The sequence below is a fragment of the Falco punctatus genome (genome assembly GCF_963210335.1).
Source record: "Falco punctatus genome assembly, chromosome: 3".
NCBI classification, from domain to species: domain Eukaryota; kingdom Metazoa; phylum Chordata; class Aves; order Falconiformes; family Falconidae; genus Falco; species Falco punctatus.
The window spans coordinates 41,602,304-41,628,742 of record NC_137582.1 but is presented as its reverse complement, the minus strand read 5'-3'; the positions used below and the strand labels follow the sequence as shown (position 1 = coordinate 41,628,742).

Here is a 26,439-nt window from a genome sequence, read left to right as displayed (position 1 = left end):
TATAGAAACAGTACCTAAGTCAGAACTAGCAATTATTTAATAATGTTTTCAAATATATCCAAGCTATTTGGGCAAACTGATGCCTTTGGAACGATGTTCCTCATCTACAGTCTGAAAGGTAGAAGCTGTTCATACTAATCAATCATATAACCCTTTTTTACATCTGAAAAGCAAATATAAACTCGCAGGGTTTCTCAAGACCTGAAGGCCCTCTCATTAACTAGCTTTCCAAGCTAATTAAAAGATGTTTTTTAACATCACTCCGACAACGTTTTGTTTAAATAAGTGCTTAGGAAACATCGTTCCATTCAATATTTAAATGTATAGTTTCATCGACTCACTGGAATACTATAGCAGAATTTACTATCCTCAGCAAATAAATCAGAAGCATTATTTTATTCTTTAAGTAACCCTTAAACTCCATTCCAAAGAGAACATAAAGAAAGAGACTTGTCAGAAATGGACTGGCTTTCATTTACCTGGTCAAACATGACACACCAGCCCAGGAAACAAGCGGGAAGTTACCCCTTGGCTTGAGCCAAGCCCAAGAACATGAGCAATTTCTGCCCACTGCAGAAATTGAGAAGACACCTAGGTTTGTAACACAGCATGTGTTTTTGTGCTAAGCTGGCACACCAGCCTTTCAGGTAGAGACAACACTTGAATGTGGCATGGATCTATATATACTCTAGAGTGTGTAGTAGACCACAATTTTACACATGGCTGACAAATAAATCCATGTTAAAGGGCCCATATTTAGGAACAGTAAACCAAAAAAATACCCAAAATACAACATACCCTAGTATTTCACATTCAAAAGCTATCAATAACTAAAGCCAACTCAGCCACACATAAGGCAAAATTGTTGCAAAGATACTCATAGAGCTGTAAGGAGTGAAAAGGATACTGCTTGTAGTCTCACCCACTTCCAGATGGGCTTAAGGGATTTAAAATTGCTAACAATTTCATTAGTAGTATTATTATTGTTACTAAACTTACTATGGTTCATAATAACTACATCCTGGCAACAACATATAACTGCAGAACGGAGCTTCTAGTCTGCCTGATACCAACTAAGCTTACTTTGTCTACCTGATAAAAAGTCAATGCACTTTGCCAAGACACAAGATTGGCAATAAATAGGTATGCACGTTCCAGGCTGTATTTTATACAGAATAGACAGATATACACTGTACTGTCAAAATCTTTTTGATTTTTCTTCCTAACTCAGTTGTAATTTAAGTTTCATTTGCTGTTTATAACTTGTTTGGTTGTAGCTGTACTACATACAAAATACTGCTGCTACGAATTGCCCTGTAAGGCCAACATGATGAACTGTATACTGAACACCAGGCAAAACAGTTGCACATGCACAGAGTCTACCCAGAAACAAAACCACTGAATAAGAGTAAAACTGTGTACTTTTTTTCTAACAGGTTTCAGAAAGTGTTTATTTAAGGTTAAATTATTATTTTCTTCCTGTAATAGCAACTTTTTCAAAGTTCATTAAAATGTTTGCTGTTATAATCTCTACAGGTTGCTAAACACTTTCAGGGTACAAAGTCACAAGTTCTGTGGAATGCTGCTCTGTGTACTCTGCCACTGCCAGCACAACTTCCCTAGGTAACAATATGCACGACAGAAACACCAGCTACAACTAGAAAGCTAGAGGTCTGTGCTTTTAAGTTTTGCTAACAACAGAACACACAGCAGGTTCCACTTTACCATGCAAAGAAAGCGTCTTCTTCTAGGTTTCCTATGACCACACTAAGTGCCAAGTCAGTGCATCCCTTCCGTGTAGCCAAAAAGGTTTACAAGATAATCCAGGAAGTCAAGACATCACAGGATTTGTGCAGAATTTAATAAAACCAGAACAGTGTTTCCCTGCTCTCTGATACGGTGAAAAAGCATGTCAGCACTCCCTCAGTTTTAATATTCATAATTTTTGGTAAAAAATTATAAACAAAATTCTGTTTCCCCCAAGTGTTCTTCCAAGTAGCATTGCTCTACATAAACATTGTGTTTCCATCAATTTTCGCTGTTAGTAAACAAGCATATAAGGTAGTATATTTATTTCTATTCTTTGTAACACAAATGCACTAAATTTCAGTTCCTGAAACCAGCATCCTTGTGAATTAAGATTTCAAATAACAGCTAGAAACATTCAGGTTTGTTTTATGTGTTAAAAAGCTAGTATCACACATGCCAAGACAACTAAGATTACTGGCTAAGTGTTTCTGCAAAACTTAAATTGTGCTTCATAACATTTGGAAAAAACCCAAATGGGAGAACATGCAGCCTCCTGACAAATGAGCCCTCCTCCAGGGCAACATATCCCATGTCTAAAATTCTGCAACATACACAGGGGTAACAGGCAAAGATTGCTAAACATCCTAAAGATCAATACCTTTGCACAAGCAGCATGACCTAGGGAACTAAGCATAGAAATGGTAGCCAGCAACTCCAGGTTTAATGCTGGTGCAGAAACAAACACGTACCTTTCTGGTTTCTTAAATAAAAACACTGATGCATAGTTAGATTATAGAGGGGTTGTAAAGTTCTTTGAAGAGATGTATACATCCAGGTAAAGCACAAAAGATTCTAAAGTAACTAACGATTACTGCCTCCATTTAAAAGAACCTTGGCAGCAAAAAAAATTCTAAAAAATTAAAATATGACACTATCTCTTTCAAAAAATAAAGCATTTATCGATTGCTTCTATTAGCTCAGTGAAAAGAACTGATCTCCAAAGAGAAAATCTTCAAAGAGAAATATGCACAAATGAATAAGCCAAGATAAATAAAAAAAAACCTCAGACAAAACCAGATAGCATGATAGGGGCATTAGAGACCTGGACATTTGAAGCAACTACTCCAGCTGTCAAACTTACCATTCTTATTAAAAAGATGGTATGATTTCGGTTTGCTTCTGTGAAACAATATAAAACATGTAATTGAGTTCTCTAAATAGTTAACTTCATAAGCAAAATTTAAGTTACAGACCATTATAAGATGCAGGGTTTTTTGTTAAAACAGCTAATAAGAGGTTTTAGGAAACACCATGTACAAACATCATGAGAGAAAAACTATACAAACAAATTTTAAGAATGTTTATCCTTGCAGTCATTCAGAACACAGAAATCACAAATTACTAAATCAGGCCTAAAAAGCTCTTGCATGTATACTAGAGGTACCCTTGGAATTCATTATTTCTTCTAACTTCCTCATTAATTTCAACAGAATTGAAAAAATCCTGATTGGCTGACAAGTTTTATTTTATTGTTTTCTAGCCATAGTACAATATTTTAGTGTCACAAAAATTTCATCTAATGCTTTAAAAAAAGCTCCAGCATATCTTTATGTCAGTAGATGCGCTCAAAGCGCCACCAGAAACACTATCACACCCACAATTTATAATTAAAGAAAATATTCTGATCTAATTCACATAAAACTTAATATACTGTTCCGCTGCAAAGTTGAGGAGTACCCTGACCTCTCAAGTCCAGAAGCCACATGAAGGTTTGCTACATGAACATATAAAAATAATAGCAATTAAAACAAAAAAATTAAGAGCTGGGGGGTGGAAAAGAAATCTAAAAAAAGAGCAAGTATTCATTGAACCTATTTTTAATGTGAAAATAAGGTAATACCATTCTCAAGTACTTCTGACAGCAAGCAGAAAATGTTAGCCCCTCCATTAGCTGGAATATATACCTGGTTTGGCTGAGGTCTTTCCCTCTCAGCACTGTTGACTTCTACCCAAGATTTAATTAAAATAAGCAGGTTGTATCTATCAAAAGTATAAAAATGAATAACAACTACAGCTTAAGTTGAAGACAGGTAAATTTGTACTGAGTTGCAGAAGCAGGTCTTCTTTTTAACTCTGCAAAGAAATTAAGTGTTCTAATCAGTACGTGAAGGCAGATAATTCTCAAACCTGCATGCACCCAAGCACACAAATGGAAAGAAAGGAGATGCAGTAAAACCTGTTCCAACATGCCGTACATCAGAAATCTGACACTCATATTTCATAGGAGCCAAACTACAAGAAAGATGCAATGAAAAGCAGGTTAAGAACAAGGTAGAACAAAACCCGTGCAACACATTACAGTATTGAGGAAACCCATTAAAACACATTTTTGTAGTTTAAAAAGGTCAAAAAAGAAAAAACCCAGAGGATTTACTCTTAATTCTGTCTTTGAGCACACACACAAGCCCTTCACGAGCGTCCTTGGATCTTAAATTAAACATACCTTCCCTATAGATCACAAAATTGGCAGTATCAGGCAAAAATATTTGGCTAAAGCAAGATAACTAAACCAAACATCCGTAATTGAGCAGAAAATGTTGAAACGTTACAAAACAAATGGACTTAAGAGTACTAATAGTTTACCATGAGGATTTGAACTTTAGGTATGGTAGTCTTCTGAAATTATAGACCTGAAGAATGACAGCACAATGAAAAAACTGACAGCAAAAAGTAATTTCAAATGCAACCAAATGCATAGAAAAACTACTTGTCCTTTTATGTAGAGCCCATTCAAAGCTGGCTTTGCAATCACAGCTCTGTGGGGCTATTTGTAGGATGCCAGGTAATTATTTACACACAACTTTTAGAAGCAAAGATGGACATAACACACAGTTAAGGCAGGCAAATAACAGGCAGCTGAAGCCTTCACTGATACTCTCTCCAAAGCACTCCCAACGTGGAAAGCTTCTTTCACAAGAATTCCAGCTAATTTACAACAGCAGAGGAATCATCCCCGGACAGCTGGGCTGAGATTTTGCTCTGCTATTGGTTATATTACATTCCTGGTGACAAGAGTTGTTGACATTAAGGTTGAATAGCAGAACTGGCTCTAGAATAAAAACCGCCTTGCATATCCTTCCAACATTTTTTCACTACTAACAGCACTTGAATGGCCCAAGAACTTTGTTTAAAAGTTTCAGTACAAGACAAATTTCATAAAATGTGATTGAGGAAATAAGTCTTATAACTCTGCCTTACAAAAGGCTGGTTTTTTTATTTGCTTTTCATTAGCATAGGCCAGTGGTACTTTGTCATTGCCTTTGAAACTGTTCACCTATTTCTTTTTTACTTTCCAGTTCCTACGAAATTTATAAACTCCAGGCCCAAATGTTTCAGGGCTCATTTTCCCTGAAGGCCGTTCCTTAATGGGATGAGCTCACACATGTGGCCAACTGCTATATTAAGGAACACGATTAGTATCTGAAAACCAATCAACATCTACATCACCATTGAATGGAATAATTGAAATTACACAGCACCATCATTCATCGATAGGCCCGCAATCAGCTCCAAGCATCACTAACATGGTGCATGAGAACAAGAACAGGGCTTTAAAAACAGAGTTGCTTTCTTAACAGGTTGTCACTGTTGCGAGACGTGACTTGGAAAGCTTATGAGGTGCAACTGAGTACTTACTCAGCTGGAAGTAATACAGCGATACTTTCACAAGGGCCTTTAAAAACCAAGCGTGCAAGTGATGTAACACCAGTAGATAGAAAAAGGACAGGAAAACGACGTGTAGAGAAGAGGAACAAAACGCATTTATGTGAAAAGTACGATTGTTACTCTGAAGGTTTTTTCTCATAACTCTTTTGCCTGGTAATAACAGTGCATATTTTAGTAACATCCATTTGTGCGTTACACTTGGGAGACAGCAAAACACTCATTTAATTTGTAGAACAGCACTAGATGCAACAGCCCAATCTTACCACTTCTGTCAGATTTTATATGACAATTTATTCATTTACTTGGTTATCTGAATTGTGAGAGGCTAGACTTTTGCCGCCTTCTATTGACCAAATCCTGAGATACACAGAAATTATATAAACCACTTAATTCACATAATTATGTTGAAACAGTACCACAAATGTTGTCCATACTAACACACAGAAATTTGTGATCACTGAAACCACCATTTTAAGTTCTCAGCTTAGGAGATTTGGAAACAGAAACCTTAGAATATACTTGCACATAAAAAGTAACAGTATGTCTTAATTAGATTTTCCTGGCTATTACTGATGTTAACAGTGCAACAGAAATGTATGTACTTCAAGACTGTAATATCTTAAAAATAAAACATGTTCTTAAAGGATGGTTATAAAAATATCCATCATAGTATTTGTAGCCAAATACACAAATTAATATATTTATAACAGAACTAACATGCCGTAACACTTCCTTTGCCAAAAACTTTTGTCACTTGAGTAGACTAAATAAGTATCTTAAGTTTTTAAAGGCTTCTGCATTTCAAATTTCTCATTTTATTGCCCATCCACATGCTTTTCTTCATTTATCTCCATGATATTTCATTACCAAATGCAGAATTTATGTGCATTTTTATAAGGGAGATGAGAGGAGACTTTCCATAAAACTAGAATTTTGAGTGGTGTTCAGATGTATGCAGGTAACGTTACTGGTTTTGTAACGCTGGCACAAATTAGGTCCTGTTCATTTTTATGGTTTCTGTTACTGAAGGGAAACAAAAGAACGAGTGTGCTCCACTTGGTTTCTTAAATGAAGAAAAATGGAAACTATCAGAAATACAATTCAAAGTGATGCTCATTTAAGGGCTGAGAAAAAATATTTTTCAAAAAAAGTGTTAACATTTCAAACCATTATTTGAAAGCTCTTAAGGGAGAAGTTGCTGAAGGAAAGGGCAGGATTACAGCAATGATATTACCACAAACACAGAACCTTGTAAAGTACAGTGGAGCTAAAAAAGTGTGTGAGTGACATTATATAAAAGGAAATACATAAATGAGTCAACAATTATATTTATTGTTTTTAAAGTATCCATGAATTTTTGTTCCTTCATGTTCAGCAGACTTTAAGATTGCAAGGGAATCCACTATTGCTGTAACCATGTGTCTTTTTCCCACTATTTTGTTTTCTCCAGAATCAAGTGCCATTTGCAAGAAGATCATAAACTTATGGCAAAAGCAACGGCACCCAGTTTCTGTTCCTTCCCATGTATCTTGCCACAGCAAGGGAGTGGGGAGAAGGGGGCACTCCTGCAACTGCAGACTGCTCAACTTCAGGCAAGCAGCACTCAGATTTTCTAAGACAGCGTTCATCAAAAAAACCCACCAACTTACCAAAGCCAGTTCCTCTGCAAGAACATTCCAGTTAGAGTCCTGATAGAATAAGACTCAAGATGAACCTATGAGCGAGAATGAGAGCATCACCCCAAGACAACCCACTGATGCTTACTGGTGATTACTAGAGATGTTAAAACCCTAACTTGAATTGGACAAGTTGGCAATTTTACAACTCAAGTCCCTGTCACCACAGAAAAATGCCACAGCACTGGCTATTTGTTATTTCAGAATCTCTTTCATCCACACAGCTAGTGAAAAAATTCTGAAACTGTAATCACATCTTCATATAGAACAAGCATGTATCAGATCTCTTGATATTTTTGAGAAAAAAGAAAATAGAAATTTGGCTTAGCCCTATCCTGCTTAAGTTCTGACACTTGTTAAAGCCTTAAACCGCGTTTCTTACCCTTCGCTCCCATTTCCTAAGATATTCTCGTGAGCGTGGGCTGACAGCTGGTGCGAGGGTATAGCAGGAGCTATGGGACCATCGAAGGACTCTGCTGTGTTCAGTTCCTCCTCAGGAGGCACTTCCCGGATGCATCAGGAAACCAAGTGGCAGAAGGGCCAAACCCCAGAGACAACTCAAGCTTCAGGGGGACTTCACTTGTTTGTCAAGGATTTAGAAACTGCCGTAAAATAACATATTATCCAAATCTAGCTAAGTCAGTGCAAAATTTTAGATTATACACTTGATTATGGATAACAGGACTCCGTCTGCTCCTCAAATCAGCTTCATGAGTTTCTGAAGGGCCACCATAAGGCAATGAAAGGAAAAATACAGCGTTAGGCTCCTCAGGTGGCCAAAAGCTTCTCTATCAGAATAAGATGCTTTCAACTCCTTTTTCTAAACCCTAAAGAATGGTCAAAACCTTTTTAGGTCATGTTTTTGGTAAGCTTTTACTTTCTGCACAGCAATTTAAATTACAAGTACATTTTGTGGTAAAAATTTAATCTACTAAAATATAAATGTGCATAAAAGAAAGATAATTAAGCTTCATCTGCAAAAAATATTAAAGCTGCCAATATAAAGTGCACACATGAAAAATTAAGCCTATAAAAATATATAATGAAAGACATCTGGCACAAATGTCAGCCTTCACATGCTTGTTTTGTCAGCTGTCAAATCATGGTAATATACAATGGTAAAAGGCACACTGACAGCAACATTCCTGGTATTTTAAAGAACCATAAAATACATGCAGCTATAAGAAAATATCTGCATTGCTACCAAAGTAACTGAACAGGGCTGGGGGTCTTTAGAAAAAATTAACGCTTAATGCTTCTAACTCTCAGATTGAAGTCTGTGCTGGACAGGTCCCAAATTATTTCTTTCCTACACAAACCTTTTTGGGAAAAGCTACCTGGAGTTCTGAGCAATTACACATGCAATCCTTTCTAGAGTTATTGTCAATAAATACTCTTCCTATGCAGCAAATGACATAAGGTTGAGAAATGTTGTTCATTATATACTTACCTTTGTCAACAAAAAAGGTCTTTTAAAAATATATCTGAGAGGAAAAAAAATTCTTCCCAATAATTCTCAATTTCAACTCAAAAAGTGAATTACTTTGGTATGTTTTACTGATTTAAAAAGCCAATGTTTTTCCTTCATGTAAAACACAAGTTCCAAATACAATTTGTACCTTGAGCATATGGAGTACTAAAAACCAAAAAGCCTCAGAATACGGTCCCATTATTGTCCTCCCATGGTCCACCCAGACCAACAACAAGGAGTTAGAAGGAAAATGAAAACATTACGTTGTATTAAATTCAAAACCTGTATCATTTCTTCACAAAATAATGATTGAGCAGTAATACCATGGGACAAAAAAGAAAATTGTGTGAGATGATGCTACATACCTGAAGATTTTGTATAGCATTATAGTCATCATCTCCTGGAAACCAAGGGAGCAGTAGTAATAAGAGTTAGTCATAAAGACTGCAACCTAGTTTCCTGTTAAATATATAATCATGCTGCAACAAAAACACATTACTTTTAAATAACCATTCCTTAAAAAGCATGCCTGAATTTTTTTCTGCTGTAGTCAGGAAGCTAAGTCAGGCTTGCATTTTTTATTCACTTACCAAGTACACCATGCCATTTACCTTTTAATGCTGAGGAAGGTGAATGAAGAAAGTTTTTGCTAGAAAGTAAGTTTATTTACAGTTTAATTTTTTTTCTTTGTAATGTTGATTTCTGTCTTGATGTTACGAAGTAGAGGAGTTTTAACCTTTCTTACACCAATTGTGAAGTGAGAAAGGGAGAGAAGACACGTGAGACAAAAGGGATAAAACAGAGTCCTGGCTAGCAGAGACACTGCACCAGACAGTGGACTTGTGAGTCCTGGTAGAAGCTGGATGTGACGGGCTTTTCTGGGGAAACCCTAGTACAAAAATTTGATGAGGTGTCATTTTGCAAGATAAACTGAAGCAAAGCTATGCAACCACTGAATTCGGAATTAATGAAGCAGAGGCTGAAGCTGGCTTGCAATTATGCTGAAGAACCTCTGTTCAGGGCATGTAAGAAGACATTGCATCTTCCAGTTTTCCTCAAAGTGCAGCTGGCCTCATCAGGGGCATCACACCTGACCAAGGGCATCTTCTACCTCACAGAAATCTCCAATGAACACGAAGCTGGCCAGCAACAGCCTGAGGTTGTGATGCTTGTCTATACCACATCACCATTCAGAAATCTTTTTTCAACCTTTTTATTGAGTAACACTTAAAATAGACTAACTACATAAATCTTACTGCTTTCACTCATCCAAATAGGAACTAAGCATGTAAGAAAAAGTTCTCATAGTGGTTTATGTCTACAATCACTTGTGCCAAAAGATATATATACATATATCTACACACATATATCTCCACCTCACTTTTCAGTAAGTTTTTGTTATCACCGAGACTATTAAAATGAGGCCTTCCACATGAGCAGTAGCTCAGTGAAATATCACTGCCATTTCAAATGCTTTCTGTATAATATCAAATACTGCCAAGATAATCAATCTGATTAAGTATCTGAGGCTGAAACAAACAACTTGCAACACTGACAGCCAAAATCATTATGTTAGACATGGGGAAGGATGAATGAAGGCCTGCACTGCACCACTGCCAGGGAACACTGTATATTTTCTTCCTGACTCTACCCTGAAAATCAACAGAGACTTATAAAAAAATAATGGATGTTAAGACATGGCATTATGGCTAGCCCACAGATGAAAAAATAAGGCTACAACTACCAGCAATAACTTTAGTAAAATAAAAGGGTCTGTAATCTGCATATTCAGCTGAATTTCCCAGTGTATGTAAAGCTTTTCACACTCTTCTTTAAAGAAACTGAGTTCTAAATTTTAATTACACATATATATCTCAGAAGATTATATTAATATCGGACATTAGTTCCATCAATAGATTTTGAAGCGCATACTACAGTGTCTTGATATAACATGTCTTCTGATTTTTAATCTAAAAGCCTTAAACCTCACAGTTCCTCTGCATCACAAGGTGTTTCAATTTCCAGCTGACAAGCAGAGAGTAAGGGGCATGGAAATTTAGTTTGACAAACATGCCGACACCTCTGCACTTGACTGACTTTTTGCCCTCAGCCATCCATAATCTTGCTCTCCCATAGTGATTTCCTGATACCAGATCAAGGCTGCCAACAGGTAAGGTCCTTCTTTCACTAACAGGATGGCAGTCATCTACCTGACCAGTATTTTCTTGCAACCTGCAGAAGCACAGTTTCTTTGGGGCAGAGGAAGGAAACTGCAAACACACACACACACTACCCCAGAAATACACATAAACAGGTTTTGTCTCAATCACGATCACATGAATTTAATTTCCTTTAGAAACCAGACTGAAAATGAGGAGGACAGGGAAGATGCATAAATACACAGCTATCAGACTAATGTATTCTCACACTTTTTTATCTCTCTCCTACTCGCTTCCTCAGTAATTTTTGGTCAGCCTTCCCTGTTACATTGTACCAAACATCAAAGAGAAGCCTGGGAAACGTTTTGGCATCCATGTAATTCTTGTAAAAACACTAGGAAGTATAATCCTCTCAAAACAAGGATCCTAGGGAACTAGGGAAGCAGTATTTTGGCTTTTTACCAACCATTTTACAGCAAAGGTAATTAGTAAGTTACATACCATTGCAAGCAACACTAGCACAGATCTAGCTTCCCGCACCACTTGCTCTCTCTTCTGATGATGCCAAGATCATGACAGGCTTACTTAGCATGGTTATTGTTTCACATTTCAAACACTTATCCTTAAGTTTCAGCTCTAGATGATCGATCTTAAACAGCCAAATAAACTAAAAATACTCCAACACCGCTACCCCACCTTTCCTCCCCCCCACCCCCTCACTATAGCAACTATGCATTGGAAACACTTCAGGAGAGTTTTTTTTGTGCTGAATGGCTGATTTGGTAAGTACATGTGATAAGCTACTTTTGAAATAAATCACACAGAATAACATATTTCAGTAACACTAAGTATCCAGATTGTGGTCAGTCGTCCTATGTCAAGAGGGAATTCTATATATCAGGAGCAAAACTCTGTGACAGAAGTCATATAAAAAAAAAAAAAAAACCCACAAAAATATGACTAATCAGTTGTGTTTCATGCACATTAGGTACAGTCTTCCATCACCTGACAAACTGGAAGAGCTGTCTGTCTTGTACAAATCCCATTGCTTTTTTGAATCAGAAACTCACAGACATTTGCAACTGGTTTTAAAGTTTTATATAATACATAATTACACATGCGTGCACAACATACACCCCCCACCCCCAATGGAATTCCAAGATTTCCATTCAAATGCAGAAAGAAGAGCTGAAAAGATTGGGACAGTGATCAGCATCTCAATACGCCTTTCAAGAACCAGCAGGAAATGATAAGTAATGAAAAATTCCAAATATTATTAATACAGGAAAATATGTCCAGTTTTGACAACCAACGCAGTCATGGAATAAACACTTCCATCATCAGTAGTTGCTAAAACAAACACTCTTTTACAGGCTTTGACAGAGAACAGAATTCATTTCCCCTTTACAGCTGCACTGCTTCAAAGTCAGTTAAACATCAATGTGACAGCCTTACTTGCAAGGGCTCAGACATTTACTGTATCATTTTAGTCGGACATGAGCAGAAAGCAGAGACTGTGAAGGCAGAGAAGTAGCAGGGGAGAGAGGGAAATCAAGATTGTTTTTCTTAAACACCTTATGAAGTGTTCGTCTTATTTGTTGCCAGAGAGTTATTTTTCTTATTCGTTTATTCTGTATGGAAAGGCCCAGCTAATACAAACATAGCACAGGTCTGAAGGCAAAAAGTTCACTAAGATAGGACTTGTGTGCAATGATACTACTCAGTTACCAACTTCTAACTCTGAGATACAGTGTGCTTCTACAAATGAAACTCGGTGGACTGAGCTATTATCAATGCTTACAAATTAGACTATCTAATTTGCAGCTAGCCATCACCCTACTGATTTTTCTCATTAATATCTACAAGACACACAGTTTAGGTTCTTACTGTAATTTCTGTCACCGACTTTCCTGTACGATCCCTACCTCACCAGACCATCATGAAGCTTAATAATACTTATTAATTTCACACAGAGCAACAAGCATGATAATAAGTACTTACTATTAAGTGGGAAGGAATATTGGCCAGATGATGAACTGACCCTTACAATGTGTACAGGCCACTAGATTGAGTATCTGGAACAAAAAATATCCACCAGATAATTGTATCAGCCATTTGCAAAAAGTGGTCAAGAATATTTCCTGAGATGCTGTAGAAATCTGGCTGCTCACATGATGATGGCTCTGCTTACTTCCAGATTTTAATTACATTAAAGAAAACTAAAAATACATCAATCCATGTTCTAACTACTGGTTTCCCATGAAGTCAGTTGTTGTTGCCATTTGGGGAAATGACATGATCATCAAGAGAAGATGTCTTATGAATTACCTACCAAAATACAACCCAAACTGCTAGTGGAAGATTTGTTAAGTGATCAGTTCTTTCATGGCAAATGATACCTCAAATCTGCAACTCAGCAAAAATTCCCTACAATAGTGAAAAAATTTTTCATTAGGACTTCAAACTTATTCAATACTTCTCCCTGAATGCTATAAGCAAGCTTGAAAAAAATCTGTATCTCTTCCTTTATTCTTAATTTTGTACATAAATACAGAAGAGAAGGCATATCTGAAATACAGCCTAAGCCACCTATCTACTATTACAAAAAACAGAAAACAGTAGCTAGTAAAAACAAAACATCACATGAAACAGTCTGCATAAATTGTGTTAAGTGGGTGGGGTTTTTTTGGGGGATGGGGGGTGGTGGTGTCTTATTTGAACCCCAGCTTTGGGCCAAGTTGAAACTCTACAGGAAGCCTGATGATTTGTGGCCATATCATGTGGCAAAACATCTAAGTTTATATTCAGGAGATCTCCACATCTCAGCTTAGTAGGAGTTTAAGCCATCTTTCACCTTCTGAAGGTTCACCTCAGGGTTAAGGGAAGGCAAATCAAGATGCATGTCATCTACCAATAATAAAATCATGTTTCTTCACACTCAACAGCAGCCCTGATCTGGAGATTTCTATTTCACAACAACACTTCGTATTTTACATTTCTGCCTGGAAGTTGTCTGTGTGAACTCACACACTTCTAGCAGGAGTCAGAAAAGACACTTCAGTTTATACTTCCCCTCTAGGAAAAAAAGAAGAAAAGCAAATCAAGCATTCCCTGCAAAAGCTTTTCTACCTCTATGCAGCCAGTCAGCCAGACTCAGGGGATGAGCTAGCCTGCAACCCTGCCTGCCATGGGGAGATGGTGCGTTTTGTTTGAGCATTTACTTGTTAAAATCTTGGTGTTCTGAGGGTTGGGGAGGTTTTTTGGTTCTGTGCTGCTGTACTGTCCTTACTGCAGCACCACTATTTTTAGCAACCAGCAATGGGTAGCTGTAGGACCTCTCCTATCACCAGAAAGCTATCCAGCTTGAAGTGGCAAAGCAGCCCAACTCGTACATGCTAGCAATTTTTCAGATAGAGGCTTGCAAGCCCAGCCCTGCTTCCTTCTGCTGCAACTAGCACATTGTCATATGCATTTTAATCCAGTAGACAGAAGAAGGGCTTTTTTGCCTTTTGTAAACAAACCTTTGATGGAAATATTGTAAAATAAATCTTCCTATTTTCTGTTTTTATAAATGTTATCACACTATGTTATTTACATATGTCAGCTCCTAGAAAGCACAGAAAAACTTTCATATCCTAAAAAATTTTCCTCCCCTACGTGTGTACGGAACAGACAACTACATACTTCCTCCCAAAATCACCAGGTCCTCAGACTTACATTTCCATGACTACCACTAACTTCAAAAACATGCCACAACATGTTGATATACAAATTAAAAATTGATTACAAATTGATATACGTGGAACTGTAAAGAATACTTGTGTTCTTACGAAAAAAACCAAATCAAAACGTCAGAAGCAACAGGAAGTAAATTCTGTTAGATATGCAATTCAAACAATGTATAGCCACAGCTACTCATATCAGAAATCTTAGGTGAAATATAGGCACGTGGTACATGACAGACTGGCAATGGAAAGTTCTGCAGGAAGGCTACGCGCAGAGTGGCACTGGAGCCGAGCCCACGACTCATTTCAAAACTCATGTCAAAAAGTCTTGTGAAATTTCTTAGTATATGCAATACACACTGCATAGCTTGTCTCCATTCAATACTCTTGAAGAGATGCTAAGTGCCGTTAAAATGATCTATTATGCTAAGCTTTCCATTGTATTAATATATACCCTATGATGTCACAAACTATAGATGTTTAAAAATTCAATTTAATTTGTAAGATAGAGAAATATGTAACCTGCTAAAATATGACTAGGTGTGCTATATGGCTTTTAAAGGTGAACTGCAGCTAAAGAAAAAAACAACCTGTAACAGCAATATGCACAGAATATCCAACATGAAATAGAATGAAAAGTACAATGTTGGAAGAATTCATTATTAACTGAAATCTTGCCTTTATCCCCAAAATTCAAGTTCCTAATTAACTGCCAAATGCTCCCTTTTTGTATGACACAGCATAAAACATTCGAGTACTTGTATTTCAATACTCCGCAAATTAATTGTAAAGGTTTCGGCAGGATAAACATTACATGCATAAACTTGCAAAACATTCAAGCTGCTTCTTTGTCTACTTAGAAAAAGCTGAACTTCTCCCTTCAGTTCCACAATCACATGAATGTCATTTAATAATCAGCTTTATTATGAAAAAACTGAAGTCTTCTTGTTGAGGCACAAAACATATATGTTAATGTTAATAGAAGAAATACAAAAGAAACTTCCATGCATAAATAAGACTGAAGACAAAATAAATACTAAAAGGCTAACCCCATCCCCCTCTCAGGTAAAGAAAAATTTCCCCCCCCTATCCTGTAATTATATCCAATTATACAAGTAAAAAAAACACCACCAACAAAAAAAAACCAAAAACAAAAGATAAAAAAAATTTGCAACTTTCAACCTCAAGGTACATCTTAAAAATAAGTCCCATTCATATAATCCCTTAGTCATCAGGGGACAATCCTAATTTAAAACAACAAATTCTCCCGTGGCTCCATTATAAGGTGATAGCTAGCACCTCTAGTAATTTAAAGACATCCCATTTTCCTTGAGGTTAACCAGACAGCAAATCAAATAATCCCACAGAGGATTCAAAGCAGGCTTGACCCATTACTGAAGTGTTAAATTAGAATTTCAAAGAGTAACTCCATAGTCACCCTTCACAGAGATAATTTTTAATTCTTCCTCTGTGAAACGTGAAGTTAAGTCAATACTCAATGTTTTATCTCATAACATAAGCAGACAAAAGTACTGCTAACTCAAAATAATCTAGGTTGATTTTTCTTTAATAAAACAGCAAAAGGCCATTGCTTCACCATTTTAATAGGCAAGTTCTCTCTAGCATGTTTTTACAATTTCAGTATTAATTCACAGCATAGGTAGATAGAAGCAGGCATTTTATTTACATTTGAGGAAAGTAAACACATATTTGTTTTCCTTACACAATCCACAATCACCAATGAATCAGAATTCTGCATACAGAGAAAATAATTAGGATTGACCCCATTTTACAGTGAAGTGAATGACTTGCAGCTCACGTGATTTGTTTAGTACACCTCTGGCAAACCTGGCAATGAAGAGTAAGCTCCTAGATCTCCAAGACAGGACTAGCTCCATCCGTGTCATTACCATGTAAGATCATTCCCATGGGTATAATTATAGGGACATTTCCATAACATGCAAGAGTGGCTGATACTACCTGGACAAGACAGAACTCAACACTGGCAATACACTCTGTACAAATTACAACACAGAAACAAATGCAGACACACACAGAAAAAAAAACACACACCATTTCAATTATTAAAATATTAAATAAAAAATTCTCATGTTGTTGGGGTACGCACCCTCACCAAAAACTGTGTTGCATTAATTTATTCTGCTCCTCAAGACATTGCCTGTGTAAGAAAATAGCAGTTCCCTTTTACTGACTTCCTCCCCTGCCAGTGGTAAGCAAAATCAGTCAAAAAAAAAAAAAAAAAAAAAAAACAACAGTAAAACACAGTGTTTGTCTTTACATCCAGCTAATGCAAGTGAGAAACATTTTCAATTAGCAGAAGAGGTTTGACCGAATATTGGATTTTACATTTTCATCTTTCCTGTATTGCTAGTTAGCTCAGCCTTTCTGCAAGAAACCCTCCTATTTCCCTTCTCAGAATCTCATCTCTAAAAAAAGTCCCTCCTCCCCCAAGGAAATTCTGAGGGCAGGCTCACCATTTTCCTTTCTCAGCTTCTGCAATACAACTTGAGTAAAAACTATTTACACAAGTTTAACAGACCAGAGTACAGTTCATTATGCAAAAGTTACCACTATGCTTATACAACGGTATTTCCACAAAATCAGAACAGTAAGAACAGTCCCCAAATCATGTCAACAGCAAGAAAAGTTATGGCATATGGCCCTTTCCACCATAACACAAAATATTCACCAGTGCTTTTAAGTTCTGAAGGGTTTATTTCTACCTTTGCCAGACACGTTACATATTGTTCACATTTTTACTTCTCATTTGCTCTGAGAGATCTAAATATGCCTCATTTTGATCTTTTCAGGTTTTCAAGAATTCATCAGTTTTACATGGTAAAATACTTCACACTAACCTTATCAAAGGATTTGGATAAAAAAAAATATTGCATATGCAGTGGCAACCACGTGAAACTTTAATTTCTATTATAACGTTGTAGTCAAAGGTATCCATTTAATTATGGACGATGACACCTCTGATATGAGGAACAGAGCTCTGCCTATAATGGACGTTTCATATCAGCCACTAAATGGGGCAGAGGCAAAAAAACCCCACGTATTTTAAAACTGTTTCAAGCTGCTCAAGTACTAAGTTCACCTGGAAAAATGCCCTTGTTTCAGATAGCTTACTTCACATCTATCTCAAAGCATTAAGCACATCCACAGGAGGATTTAATTGCTAAATATATCTGTGAATGTACACTTTAGCTTCCTTTGCAGAACCTTGTCTGAGAAAACAACCTTATGAGTAGCAGATAAATAAATTAAATCTGTAGAAGTGGGCAAGTGAAGAAGCTACTGTCCTTCACTGTAGGACATGCACAACAGATAGGGTGCTCAGTGCCGATGCAGGACATTCAGTTCTCCAACAAAGTATTTACACACCCATAAAAAAGCGGGGCCCTTTCAGAGGCAGGAAAGCTCCGCTTGAAAACATTCAGCAGCCCAGAGACAGCAGTAATCTCCTAGGAGGCAGAGGACCAAAACGCAAACCTCTGCTTTGAAGCAGAAGCATCACTGTTCCCTTCTCCATCTTGCTGCGCACCCACACCCCACTGCTCGGAAGGCAGCACGCTGCAATCCACCCTCCCCCGCCTCAGCAGCGGCTGGTGTACCCCCATTCCCATGCATGCTGGTGCTCATGGGGGTACAGTAAAGGGCTCCCCAGCCCTCGCAGTCACTCCAAGTGAATCTGGTGACGTTGGGAGCCGTTCTCTGCCACGGTTGTAAAACACTGGCAACCTGCCCGTTCCCAGCCTGGCACCATGAGGAGAGGCAGGGCCGCCCTGGACCCAGGAACAGCAGGATAAACTGCACCTCACAGGGAGCGAGACCAGACACCAGGAAGCAGATGAGCTGTGGGACCTGTCACTAGCTGTCCCTCTACCTGGGGCACAGGTTGTGACACTGAAGCTGTAGCCTAGCAAGAGCCCCCACTGCACACCCACAGCGGCTACCCACTAAGGCGTACCCTGCAGCCAGCCTACCTCCCCATGGCTTGCTGGCTTTTAAGTCTTCCTGTGAATCCGGCCTCGAAATCCAAAACTCCTAATTTCAGGATTTCCTAAGCAAGCCATTACAACATTTCTGATTAGTAGGGAATCTTCCCCCTTCCTCAACAAAGCCACTTACGAAATTCAAGCCAACCCATTAATAGCTTCAAACTAGCCAAAAATACATTTTCAGTAATTTTCCCTCAAAATAACATACACACACAGACAAATAGGTCCAACTCTTCCTAAACAGCCTCATAACCATGGATCAAGCTGTCCTGACCCAAAAAGTCACTCCTCCTTATGTTGCTGCCTGGGTACTCTGACTGATAGCAAAGGTGAAGGACAATGAACTATCCCTAAGCTTTAACAGACTGTATCAGAAGACCACAACACACAAAACATCTCTCCTGGAACCTGGGGGTGGAAAGAAGTAGCGCAGAAATGGAGTAATGAAGCAAGTAAGACAAAGACTAAGTAGGAGGCAACTTCGATAACTACTGTTACTGGAATCAAGCTCATCAGCAGAAGGCTATTACTTTTTTTTCTTTTTTTTTTTTCTTTTAAGAAATGCCCACAGTACACAGTCAGTGACAAGGAGTATTTTAAAAATCGGTAGTCAGGCATCAAGCTTCATGTATCATCAGCCGCACATAAACCCTATTCCACTGCAGGATACTTTCTGGAAGTTACATACTGTAACTCCAAACAGAAAAAGTTTTACATGAGTCTGTTCAGTAGGACTGAGCAATAAAAACACAGTTAACCAGGATTTGTGAAGAGAAGCCAAGCAAAAAACCACAACTGAAAATTGAAAGGCCATAAAAATTAAACCAAGTGAAATTTCATACGAGTTGGCCAGCTACTTTTAGAGAAACGTAGATGTTTTTATCCCATTTTACAATACTACTAAACTGTGCCACCACAGCAGAGGTTCAAGCTTACAACCTGAACAAAGAAATGCAGAAGACATCTCTTTCACAGCAGCAAAACAGGTACCTAGAGACAGAAAGACAAAGGAATCCAACACAAAAAGGGGTGACTCAAGGATGATCTAAGGATGAGGATTCAAATTTTAAGTGAGAATATCCAAATATAAGGGAAAAAATAAAGAATGTAAACATTTTAACTTTCTCTGACACTACTATGGTTTCCCTCAAGGATGAGCTGATTTGCAATACCTACAGGAAAAACTAAATCTTTTCCCAATCTAATTTTAAATATTCCTATATTGCCTATTGCTGTCATTTTAAAAGATACAGAGTTTGGTGTACACAGAATGCTGTAGTTTATTGAACTGGGATTACTGAAGGAACAAAAGTACTGATAATGAAAAAAGGGAAGGATTTGGACCATAAAACAGAGATGTTGCAACAGGAGAACAGAGCGTATTCTTCATTTATCATGGCCATTTACACACCAACAGATACTGTGTATGTAGGCGTGTCAGTAACCCTTTTTGCTTGTGGTGAGATGACTACAGGAGGATTTTGTAAAGCATTTTGAATAGTTAGAGCATTTCACAATGATACTGTAAAACTCACCAATATTTCTAAATTATTTTAGTAATACTTCTTAACATCTGTAATTTATCTAAGACCTTTCATCTGAATTTTTCAACATCTAAAGTTTGTTTTAAAAAGAAAACCTGTAATTTCTTGTCAGTTTAGTTAATACAAAGGTAAATTAATCAGATGGAAATGTACTATGCCACAATTTATATTACCCAGATGCAAATTTGCTTATTATTCTAGTCACATAAGTCTTCTGAGCCTAAAATCCCAGCATTGTGACATTATAAAAATTCACCCACTCCAATGTACAGAAATATCCATGAACCTCAAATTATTGTACTATAATTCTGTCAAATAAACAGACTACTGGAATTCAATTTCCAGAAAGCCAAGGCAAAAATCTACTGGCCTTAATGTGAAATACCAGTGTCATTTTCAAGCGCTGTATTTAATTAATACTATTTACTGTCAAGAGCCAAGCTGGGTAAATATTTCACTCCTCTGAATTCAAGGGCTAAATGCAGACCCAGAGGAAAATCTGCCCAAGTAAATGCATCTTATCTTCTCTGATGATGCAAGTTCTCAGTTGTCCTGTTCTTGACCCCTCTAGAATTCCCAGACTCCAATACTGGTGGTACAATGTCATCAATCTATATTTATAATATATATTGATTTTCCACAGATGATAATGACAGCTATTTCTTCTGCAGATGCATATATACTATACATTTGCCCATATAAAAAGGTTCCTATCAAAGTAAGAAATGAAAAAATCTTAGCAAAGCCCATTACTAGGTCAAAACCAATATTTAAGCAGTGAATAAAATCAAGTTAGCAATCTCATTTCCTAAATATTTTTTTATTTGTCTCACAAACTGAAATGTTAAAAATAAACTTCCAAGATATAGCCACATCCAAAAGGCAAGCTTCAATCAATCGAATGAGAGTGTTTTCAACAGTCCTGGATATATATGAAGTTTAGTTCCATCAATTCAGTGAAAACTTCACTGACAGAGCACTCCATTTAAGTCCATTCACAGCAATTAATGAATTTAACATATTTAAGAATGGTTTACTGCAGATATGTAATGAGTTTGAACATTGTGGCCTCAAGACTATGAAAGTACTTTAAAACTGCTTTTATTACCAACAAATCTAGTTCTGCTAGTTTCAAGCACGATGAGATTTTTCTCTGCAATACTCTCAATTTTCATCAATTTTAAAGGAAATGCAATATATTACGTTTGTGTAAATTTCAGCTTTTCCACAAAATAAACCCCAAAGATTTCCATCAGCTCCCATTTACAATTTGGAGGGGGAAGGGGTAGGGGGGTGGGGGGTGTGCAGGGAAGGGAGAATATCTATCTATCTGTGGGGTACAATTGTATAAATCTTAACAGATGCTCATTTTTCAGTACTGCTGTTCTCATTGTACCACCCACACAGAACTTCACACTCAGATTAGGAGTATCACTTTAACGCTGATTGCACTAAATTCACTATAATCAAGCAACTACTTTTACAGGCAATTCATGTTAACTAACGTTGCTACTGAACAAGAGTGACTGAAAACAGATAAATCTGGTATTTCATGCAAAACAACTCCATGTTTCAAGGTCTAGGAACGGGAATATATTCCCTTTATTTATCATAAGCCACTTCAAAATAGATTAAATGTCCTTCACAGATCCCTCTGTAAATGAGAAAACCTGATGCAGTAAAGATTATCCATGCCTGTGATAGATACCTATATTTTATTTCAGGTATTTTAGAAATACAGCTCCTGTGGGAATTAAGGTGCTCCGAAGTCATTTCAGAGCTCTAGGTAGGCACCAACCCAGCTTGGCTTTGCATGCTGATAGAAATGAGCTCTTACTCAGATTTGAAACTTGGAACCTACTGTAGGTTCCTCACTTGCATCCTTGAACTAATACTGAAGGTTTTTAAAACTCATTTCAACATAAGGCACTCTGTTTTCAGTACCGCACTTTATTTTCTGACAGCATTCCCTTTAGACACACATGTATTAGGAGGACCACAGTCAAAAATGAGACATCTGTCAGAATTTTCTTTATCTACTATGGCTGTAAACAACAATAAGGAGTGCTATAACTCATAACAAAGAGACACACAAATATTTTCTATCTATCACACTTGACATTAACTACAACACAAACGCCAATGAAATCACTACAAAGTTAGATTGAAACAGACTCTCTAGATCAAGAGTGACAGAAAACTGAGACTTCTCTAATCTACACTCTTCTTTTGCTGAGAAATATTCCTTACACAGCAAACAATTTCATGCAAAAAGAAAAGGAGAAAAGAAAAATGTGTTCTAATTGAAAACTTTTAGATTAGGAACAGAAGTCAGTATTTTTATCTGTTTGTTTATTTTTTTTAAGTCTAAACTTACCACCATCCTAATTGCACGGCTTTTTGGTGGCACACAGCAGCTACTTCCACCGCTCAACTAACAACAATTCAAGGGAGCAGCCACAAATTCTGTCATTTACATTATTTCTTATCAGTTCATATACACACATTCTAAGGCCATTTAACCAGCCCAGGATTCACACTCTTATCCACTCTAACATATAAAAATAGATCCAATAAGTATCAAGCAGTAGTTTCACTTCCCAAAAAACTTAATACAGTGGTAGACAGACTGAACGCGCACAATTTCAGTCACAGTTGTGGTACAATGTCACAACACACAGTCAAACACAACATCTGTTCCACAAGCAACTCCAGTCAGAAACCAAGGACAGGATTTCTTAAATGAAACTCCAACTGATACATCCTTCAGACTAGTGTAAGTTCAGATGGATGTACTAGTCAAAATCAACAGCTACAGCTTTCTGATCTTGTGATGGCGAAGGTGAACATCTGATGATGTTGAAAAATAGGACTGAAATCCTGGACATTCAGAAATCGATGAAAATATTTCCAAGGATTCAAAGGAACCAAAATTTGAAACTATTCCTTGCCTCATGCAGCCTTCTTTTGCTGCTATCACATGGACACACGGATAACTATCCACTTTAGAGCAAAACGGTATTTTTAAGCTAAGAACCACCTTTCCACTTCATCCTCGCCCTCTAAATCCTTTCATGACATCCCATTTTCTACAGTGGTTTCTTCCTCAGTGTCATCAGCATAGCCTTCATATACAAATATTTATCTCCTACGTGCTCTTATTAAAGGTTCTGAACTTTTCACACACAGCAACTATGTTTTAGTCAATATCTGTAAAGGTACAAGATTACTTTCTGGCACAGCAACAATCAAATTTATAATTCTGGTACAGAATGATGAAACACTAAGCAAAATAAAAGGGGGTTTTGTGCCCATGTATATTAATTAGAAAAAATATATATGCAAATTGCTTTTTATTTAAATACTAACCTTTTCTAATCTTTACCTAAAGCATTCCTTTTTTAACAGAAAATTACAATGGAGACAACTGAAAACAAACATACTAGCAGCTTGACAACAAAATTTCATGTTTTCTTTCAAGAATTTAGCCAGTGACTTTTTCCTCTATCTTTATTACCCATACCTAACTGATTCTGAGTCCTACTCCCTAGAAAAAAAAAAAAAGTCTTACTCTTTCCTTTTTTTAAAACAATTTGCTTAAATGATCACAAGAACAGCTTATTATTGAGAAGACCTGCACATGCATATTATGATCATTATGCAGCCCAGATAAACTATATTACTTATTTATTCTATTTAAGTAATGAGTGTAAATAAGTAATAACATCTATGTGGCTGAGCATTTTCAAGTTAATATAATACATAAACAAACTATTAACCAGTATTATAAACTTCACTGAATGCAATGAAGTACAAAGTGTTTTATCAGAACAGCCTAGGGAACAGGCAGAAAAAACAGCAGCACTGGAAAGCTTCTTAATCTTTTCATCCACTGATGCTAGAAAATTCAGTAAATTTGAAGAAAAGCACTGTTAGTTTGCAAAAATTGCTCAACATAATTAACAAAAGAGGAAATTATACTTGAAGTGGACATACATAACTTTACCCATAAATGGTTGGCATTTTATAAACAGTTATCCCACACACCACTAAAAACCTTTCCAGCAGGCTCATTTCCCACCTCTATATTTAGTGTGCAAGCCTCAAAAATACATATTTCTGACCTTAATAAGTCACTCTACGCGTTGAAAGACAACATTTATTCATGAGTACCCTGAAAAGGTTCTCACATAAAATCTCAAATGCATATTTGTAAAAAATTTATACCAAGTGAGTATATTGATATATTAAACATACCGAAAATAAAAACACAGTATTTATATTCCACTTCCTTTCACTGCACTACAAAACTATTATTAGTCTGCATTTAACCAATCCACAGGGGTCCCTTTTTCTAATTCTCAGTGGTATTATCCCTTCTTGTGAGCAGAGTTAAACAGGCACAGCACTGCCTGATGGAGTCATCAGACAGTAATTCTTGAGCAACAAGCAGTTTAAGTCATCAGTGTCATTATACCAATTTCAACCCTCAATTTAAGTAATTTATTAGTGTAGATAGTTGGATGGAAAAGCTTGTATTATTTCATACTCAACCTTTGCCGTAAGACACACCATAACCAGCACATTTGAAAAATGTCAATTCCTTAGTTATAGTATAAAATATCAAACAAACTTAATGTGAAATAACACCACATGCTGATCCCTTCAGCCTTTCTCAGCAGAAAGTCCCATTCCTGATCCTGGCACTAAAGCAGGGTCCCTGCTTCCATAACCAGTCTGAGCATTATTTTTTAAAGTCTCTAAAATGTTTGTATTTCAAATCACTGTATAATATCATACATTACTTAAAAACCAAGGCTTGTTCTGCTGTATCCACACAATCAATTTAAGACATCTCACATCAAATTCCCCAGTGAAGAAGATAAAACTGTAACACAATCCAATTAAACAAAATAGGATATAGACAACTCACCAGGACTCAGTGAGCCAGACAATGATTTCTAGAGGCTGTGCGTGCAGGGGGCCTCACTACCCAGATACATCTCAAGCATGCTAGGAACAAAATTGAGAGAAAAATATTAGTCTTTTTTTGGAGACAGGCATAGAAAAATAAAAATGTGATGCCTAGCACATGGCTGTTTTAAGCATAACACAATGAGGGAAACGTAAACTTTGCAGAGCATTATCTGCTTTTCCAGACGTAACTACAACCCCCTTCCAGTTGCACAATCACTCCAGGCACACAACTTCCTCTGTACCTGCTGCCTACTGCAAATTCACAGTGATAGCAACTAAGATGTTTACATTAACTTACTCGGTACACAGCCTTTATTTTCACAAAAGAATCTGTGGGAACTGCCTGTGAAAGTGGTTGGTTCCTTTTTTGGTTGACTGCTTGGCTGGTTGACTTTTATGACACATTAGTTTCAAATCTCTAAAAAGGAGAAACTGGTGTCCTTTAATAATGGCTGAAAGACATTTTATAAAGTTGTACATACAGAAGCATGTTTCTTCTCTGATCTCCACTTACAATACTCCAGACCTGAATGACGAGTATCAGCGGACAAATAAACAGAAAGCTTTTCATAAGTATAGAGCTTAAGAGTCCAGTAGAGCAGAGGACATACATTGCACAGCAATACACATTTCTTCAAGGAAAAGGAGCATGCCACTACCCACATTAATATTGTGCCTGCGCTTCTGTTTGTAGGTCAAACAGTACTGTACGTCAAACGTATCCAAGCAAGCTACCAAAGAACAGTTTTCTACCTTCTTATTCTGACAAACAAAGAGGCAGAACAAAGAAAATGAAGGATACGCTACAAGAGTCATCAACAGCGAAAAAAAGCACACTAATTATGCCTCAAGAGAAATGAAATTTAGAAACAACTTCATTTTTTCTGTCATTTCTGCCATCTCACAGGAACCTTTTTCAGCCAAACTCTGCTTAAGTTTTCAGTCACAGGCAGGATACCACCACAGTAACAAAGTAATTGCAGGCACCACTAACAAAGAAGTATTTTTATATGAGATATACACAGAAGATATGACTACATTGTTTCCTCAGGAATGTTCAAAAAGTACACAAGCTCTACTGATCACAAACCTGGTGCTTCAAGTGGGTCCTCCTGACAGAATACACCATCTTTTCTTAGAATTAAAATTTTTAGTAAAACACTACTAGACCTTCTGGCGATTTAGCGAGATTTAGAGTCAGTTCAGAGAGACCCTCTAAAGGGAAGCCACTGCCTCAGCAGCAGATGCAACCCCAGCCCCTGGCGGGGAGAGCTTCTCTGCAGAGGAGCGATGACCATGAGAGCACCTGTGTACACAGAAGCATTTCCCACCCTTCTCCTGTCTTCCAGCTGCTGCACACCAGTGAATGAGAACGACTGCTCCACTA

The 26,439-nt window shown here is 37.2% G+C and overlaps 1 protein-coding gene across 9 annotated transcripts in view; it reads right to left on the bottom strand.

The window, feature by feature from the left end:
* Positions 1–26,439, bottom strand: part of NCOA2 (nuclear receptor coactivator 2) — a 198,352-nt gene that overhangs the window by 154,772 nt on the left and 17,141 nt on the right. For 7 of the 9 annotated variants that reach the window (XM_080378652.1, XM_080378653.1, XM_080378651.1 and 4 more), the window contains exon 2: positions 25,009–25,088. The exons of the other annotated variants lie outside the window; for them this stretch is intronic. The gene's annotated coding sequence lies outside the window, so the exon portion shown is untranslated. The remainder of the gene's footprint in view (positions 1–25,008; positions 25,089–26,439) is intronic. 9 annotated transcript variants of the gene reach the window in all.